Consider the following 6767-nt stretch of genomic DNA (forward strand, 5'->3'; position numbering starts at 1 on the left):
ACCCACACAATCAAGTAAATAAGATAAGACATCATAAGAAATGTTTTGCTTCAAAACACATATCATCATAGATAGTCATTACCACATCTAGCAATTTATACCAATAAAATTTTCATCAATGTAACGAACATCATATAAGAGTAACATCACATAGATTCAATATTATACATTTCATGATGTCATAAGACATAATAACATAAGAACAACCTCCTAGGACTTCCCCCAAGGGAAACTTGTACAACGTATAGATAGAGTCCCATACCCCTACCTACACTATGTCAAACCCCTTAAGTCACCCTAGTTAGTGTTCAGTTTATTACTTCACTTTTACTTTCGGGAATAATTGCCTTAACCGAGATAGACAACATGAGATAAATGTGGAATCCGGTGTCACGAAACCCTACACCGAAAGAAGGTGGTCTACTTGCCAAGGCAGAACCCGAACACTACATAGCATTCTAGGTGGATCCACTAGCTAGTATTCCTATGGGGGCAATATAGTTCTACAACTAGGAGATATACTCGAGGCCCTCTTTATGCAAATTGCATTATAATCTATATATCATGAGAATCATGTAAACCTACCTTCCCACATTGGGAAGGGACACGTCTCACATTTAGTTCACTCGGTGCTAATGTAAAGTCCCATTTTGAAATGTCTTTAAGCCTTTATTAATCATCATAGCTTAGTATAGGTCATAGAAGACTAACCCTTTGTATATCATAATTATTAGTTCTTTAGAAATTGCATGAGAATTTCCTTTCACTACAACCCTTCATTTGTTAGATTTACATATCATCATCATCATATCATAGTAAGGCACATAAGTGATTCACAATCAGCCTTATATCATCATACTTTAATCATAATTTCACACTTCATATGATCAAGACATTTCAATTACATTCATGATACCATCACCTATCTAATCTAATAACAATGAATACTTCAATTGAACATCATCATCAAGTACAAGTCATCACAATTAAAGTAAAGGATTAAAGATTATAAGGTCTTACCAATTCACCTTCATAAGCCCCCTTCAATGGTTTTACCATAAACAAACCATATTTACCTATCAATAGGCTTAATAACATCACACAATAGTACTCTATATGAGACCTAAGTCAATTGTATCAACAACAATCCAAATTAACATCAATTCATAACCTAGGGTTAGGGGAAAAGAATTCATCATGAATTCTTCCAGAATTAGATCCAATCCCAAAAATAAGAGGCACTAGGCAGTCCATGAATGATTTACAATAGTTAAAACAAATCTAACAATCAACAAATTCATAAATCCTCACCAATTCATAAGCAAGATCCAAGAACTTGGAAAAATTGGGGAAATGACATGGACTAAATGAAATTCCCCTTAATTAGCATCAATTACTCAACAATCTATACTTAAGTAGTCATAAAAAATCATAATTCGTCATAATCAATCATCAATTTCAAATTTAGAAGAAAACCTATTTGTAGAAGAAAACCCTAAGAATTGGATTGTTTGATAATCAACTTTGAAAGGAACTCTTGGAAAAAGGAAACCCAAAAGTGAAGAACTTATACCTTTATGAAGCTTTGTCGAAAAATATCTGAGTGAAAACCTTGGAGACTTTGTCTTCTTTTTCAAGCTTCCTTGTTCTTCAATGGAGGATGAATAGAGAGAGAAAGTAGAGAGAGGTGGGAGCAATTTGGAATTCAATTTGTGTTTGAGTTTTGTAGTGGGAACTGAATGATATTTGACCTTAAATAAATATATAGACCACCCTCAAAATACCCAAACCACCCCTCATTAAGTTAGACTTCCAAAAATTAAGTCCAACTTCACTTTAACTGTGTAACCTCGTCCACCTTCACAGTCCGTGTAGTGCATGATGGACTATCGTGGTGGTTGTGGAAAGTGAGGCAGTACCACCCCTGAACGAGCCGCCTCCATTTTTTCCTCTAAGGCAACTCCACGAACCCCCTTTCTCCCTTCCATGAAGATGCACCACGGCGTGTTAAGTGGCTTGTGGTGCTCTTAGGCAGTATCTCACCAACACCTCACCAAGTTTCCCCCAAATGGCTAAGGCATTTTCATGGCTGCACTCTTCCTTCCGTCAAGTGCACCACGAGTCATGAAGTCGCTCGTGGTGTATTGGACAGTGATAGGTATCAAGACCTCTTTTCTCCCATGGACAAGTAATATTCACGATCTCCCCACCTTGTCCATGGTCATGACCACGACCCGTGGTCACGCTTGTGAAGAGTGAGGCAGTAGGCTCTCTTTCTTGGGCAGCCTTGTCCTCTTGGCTTTGGCTTTCCTTTGAAGGTTGGCACTCCCCCACTTGGACTTGATTCTATATACCAATTATTAGGAACCTATTTCCATTCTCATCACCTCACCATGATTAACCTTTTAGGCACCTCTTTAAAACCATCAACGCACCACACTAGTCCAAGTTAAACGTTCATCGGACGTCGTGGACGTTCCTTGACGTTTTGAGTCCAACACATACTAAATGTTTTATTTTCATTATTTTTTATCTTAAAATAGTGTTACAAATCTTAGTTCAACATGTGAGTCTCTAGACCAAATCATGGACTTTCAGAGTGTTACAATCAACTAAAAATATTAAAAATTTGGTTACCTCAAAATTTAACATGTACAGCATAATTAGATATATTATTGTACATATTACTATAAATTATTCTATTTAACAACTTCAAATATTTGAAAAACATCTTAAGATGTTCTTAACTTTTTAGATATTTAACGTGTGACACTTAAATTTGGAACAATGTATATATTCTTTGAAAATTATGTTAAATTATTACAAATCACAACTTAATGTAACACCTTGGATATTAAATGAAGAAAATCCTAGTTTTCAGAAAAACTTGTGTCAATACCAATGGAACCACCCACAGACCGTACGTGGGGTTCCATCGTTAAGGTCTAAATTTTGATGGTCTTTGATCGCACCACGGTCAACCAGTACAGTCCGTGGTTGGACCTACGGACTGTAGGTGAGGGACAATATCCAATTGGAGGAAAATGGATGTTGGGTCAACTTGAAACAATCATACCCTTTAGCACCATATGAAGTAGGTGTCCCGTGACCTATCAAATTTAAGATAATTGAATTATCTCTCCAACACCACCGAGTTCTGTGAAATCCTAGCTTAGAGTAAAAACTTATCCTTATTTTATTTAAGCCATGATGAGCAGATAATGAGTGATAACCCCAAACGACGGTTGGTAGTTCAAATCATGACCCTTCAATTCCATAATAGATGGCACACGTCAATTATAAGTCAGGGTCGTTTTGGTCTTTTTGTCCTATGCATTAGGATCAACCTATGTTGTTTGATGCCTAAACTACGTTGTTTCACTCAGTATTAAACTAATAATCTAGTCAAACATACCGATAGCCCTCATTTTCAAAAAAATCATCCAAGTTAGAAAGAAAAGAGGATAAAGAGGCACCAGTTTCTTTCCCGAGCAAGCAACAGTGTTTTTCAAGTTTTAGCCCCAATATCCAAAGGATTTATCCGTGTTTTTCATCACCAGGTATGTGGGATTTCACTAGTGGTTACCTTTAATCCTATAGGTCCCTAGAATTCAGCAATTCATTAATTCTCCATATCTTGTTTAGACCTAAGGTTTTTTAAACCTTAGATATTTACTGTGATTTAGCTATTGTAGTATCCTCAATAGAAATATATTGTTTCTTGAAATGTTTGATTACTTTCTTTTATAAAACTCATAACCCTAGTTTGTATAAATTTTCTTAGTTCACGAATATTACTTGCTACGGCATTTAAAAAGATAATCTTGCTCCATAGCTAGATCATTTTTGGTTCACACAAAGGAAGGAAAAAAGAGGTAAGAATGCAGCTCCTATGACTTTGAATTATTTTATTGTAGGTTTTCTAGATAGGTTCTTCCCATGGAGTTGATAGAAGCTAAGGCACAAGAGTTAATGAACTTGAAGCAGGGTTTGATGTTGGTCCAACAGTGTAGGCTGAAGTTTACTCAGCTCTCTAACTATCTTTCACTCTTGGTTGTTGATCCAAGGGCACAAATCATATGATTTTAGGGGATATGGATATCTCCAGACTCATGATTAATGCCCAACAGGTTGAGGGGATAAGCTTAGAGAAATGGCTAAGGACAACACTAAGGCTAGAAAAAAGAATTATGAATACTCTCGGCATAGATAGAGTGGTGGAAATCGCTCATAGTTTCAGTAGAGTCTTCAGCCCCAGCACTCCATCCCCAGGATTCGACAAGATCAGAAAGGTAAGTCATCAAGCTCTAAGTCTCCAGGGAGTACTTTAGGTAATAGGAATTTCCAACTTGCCCAAAGTGTTGTAAAAACCATCCAGGTGAGTGTTTTGCTTGTAGAGAGGGGTGTTTTAGATATGGACAATCTTCTCAAAGGTTGAAATATTTCCCTTCTGCCAAGAAGGTACAAAGAGGAAATAGGGCTCAGTTTAAAGCTCATGCAACACCATCAGGTCACCCAACCCAGTAGAGTGTTTTGTCTGGTACAGGTGAAAGTTAGGGCCAGAACAAGTTGTATGCTCTCCATGCTCGCCAGAACTAGGAAGATTCTCCTGATGTGGTCACTGGTACGTCAAGTTTTTCATTTGGATTTTTATGCATTTTTAGATTCAGGGGCTACACTATCTTTTGTAACTCCCTATATAGATGTAAACTTTGATTTCAGTCCAGAAACTATCTTAAAACCCTTCTCAGTCTCTACTCTAGTTGGTGACCCATTTATAGCTAGATACGTATACAGAAATTACCCTATCAAAGTCTCTCAAAAAATGACCTTAGCAGATCTTGTAAAGTTAGAAATGGTAGATTTTGATATCATTCTATGCATGGATTGGTTACATTCCTATTATTCCTTAGTTGATTATTGAATTAGGATCGTTCGATTTTAGTTTCCAAATGATCCAGTCTTATAATGGAAGGGTAGTAGCTCACTGCCTAAGGGTCGATTCATCTCTTACCTTAAGGCCAAAAAAATGATTTACAAAGGTTATATATTATCTTGTTCAGGATAAGGATTCAAAGTTTGAAACCAAACTCTTTAGTCAATCCCAATAGTAAATGAGTTTCCAGAAGTGTTCCCAAAAGATCTTCCCAGAGTTTCTGATGAAAGAGAAATTGACTTCGGAATAGATCTCCTTCCAGATACCTAGCCCATTTTGATTCCTCCATACATAATGGCTCCAGCAAATCTTAAGGAATTAAAAGAGCAGTTGAAATACCTTTTATATAAGGAACTCGTCAGATCCAGTATCTCTCTATTGCGTGCTCAAGTGTTGTTCGTGCAAAATAAATATGGTTCTCTTAGAATGTGTAGTCACAATTAAGAATAAGAATCCCCCAGGATTAATGACTTGTTTACCAACTTCGGGGTGCAGTTGCTTTTCTAAAATAGACCTCAGATCCAGTTATTATCAGCTTAGAGTTAGAGATAGTGAACAGCTCTCAGAACTTGGTATGGTAATTATGAATAGGTAGTTATATCATTTGGACTAATGGATACTCCTGCAAATGTCATGGACTTGATAAATAGGGTGTTCAAACAGTATTTAGTCTTTTTGGTCATCATCTTCATTTATTCTCAGAGTGATGAGCATGCGAATTATCTACGAGTTGTTCAGGAGACTCTCAAAGACCTCAATTATTTTCTATGTTCAGAAAATATTAATTTTGGCTAAAGTCCATCGCTTTCTTTGAGCATGTGATATCCAACGAAGAGATCCGAGTGGAATCATAGAAAATTGAGGCAATATAGTACTGGCCCAGACCCACCTCTCCAATTTATATCAAGATTTTCTTGGGTTTGACCAGTTATTACTGGATATTTGTTGAAGAACTTTTATCCATAACTTCCCCATTGACCAAGTTGACTCAGAAGAAGTTAAACTTTCAATGGTAAGATGGGTGTGAGAAAAGTATCTCAGAACTGAAGACTAGGTTAACTATAGTTCTTTTCATAACTATACCATATTGTTCAGATGGTTTTTAATTTATTGTGATGCATCTAGGGTTGGCCTAGGTTGTGTGTATATACAGCGAGGTAAGGTCATAGCTTATGCTTCTAGATAACTTAAGGTCCACGAGAAGAATTACCCTACTCATGACCTCGAGCTTGTAGCTGCAGCATTTTCCCTAAAGATTTGGAGATGCTAATTGTATGGTGTTCATGATGACATGTTCACATATCATGAGATCCTCCGGTATGTTTTTACCCATAAATAGTTGAATGTTTATCAGAGGAGATAGCTTGAATTTCTCAAAGAAAATGAAATAAACGTGATTTACCGTCCAGGTAACAACAATTTAGTGGTTGATGTTTTCAACAGACTATCTATGGTAGTGTAGCACATTTTGAGGAAGAAAATAAATAGTTAGCCAAAGATGTTCACCAGCTTTATCTCATAAAAGTTTTCCTTACTGACACATCAGATGGTGGTGTGATAGTTCATAATGGATCAGAATCTTTATTGGTAGATGAGGTGAAGGAAAAGTAGGATAGCAATCTTATATAACATAAATTGAAAGGTGTATTTTATCAGCACAAAGTTGAGGTTTTCTCTCAAACGGTATATGGTGTGTCTCGTACCAAGGTCACTTATGTGTTCCTAAGGTGGGTGAGTTGAGGGAGAAAATCCTTACAGAAGCTCATTAATCCATGCATTATATTCATCCACGTGCCACTAAGATTAACTCTGACCTACGAGAAGTCTTTTG

The sequence above is a fragment of the Solanum pennellii genome, chromosome 5, assembly GCF_001406875.1.
Source record: "Solanum pennellii chromosome 5, SPENNV200".
In the NCBI taxonomy this organism is placed as follows: Eukaryota; Viridiplantae; Streptophyta; class Magnoliopsida; order Solanales; family Solanaceae; genus Solanum; species Solanum pennellii.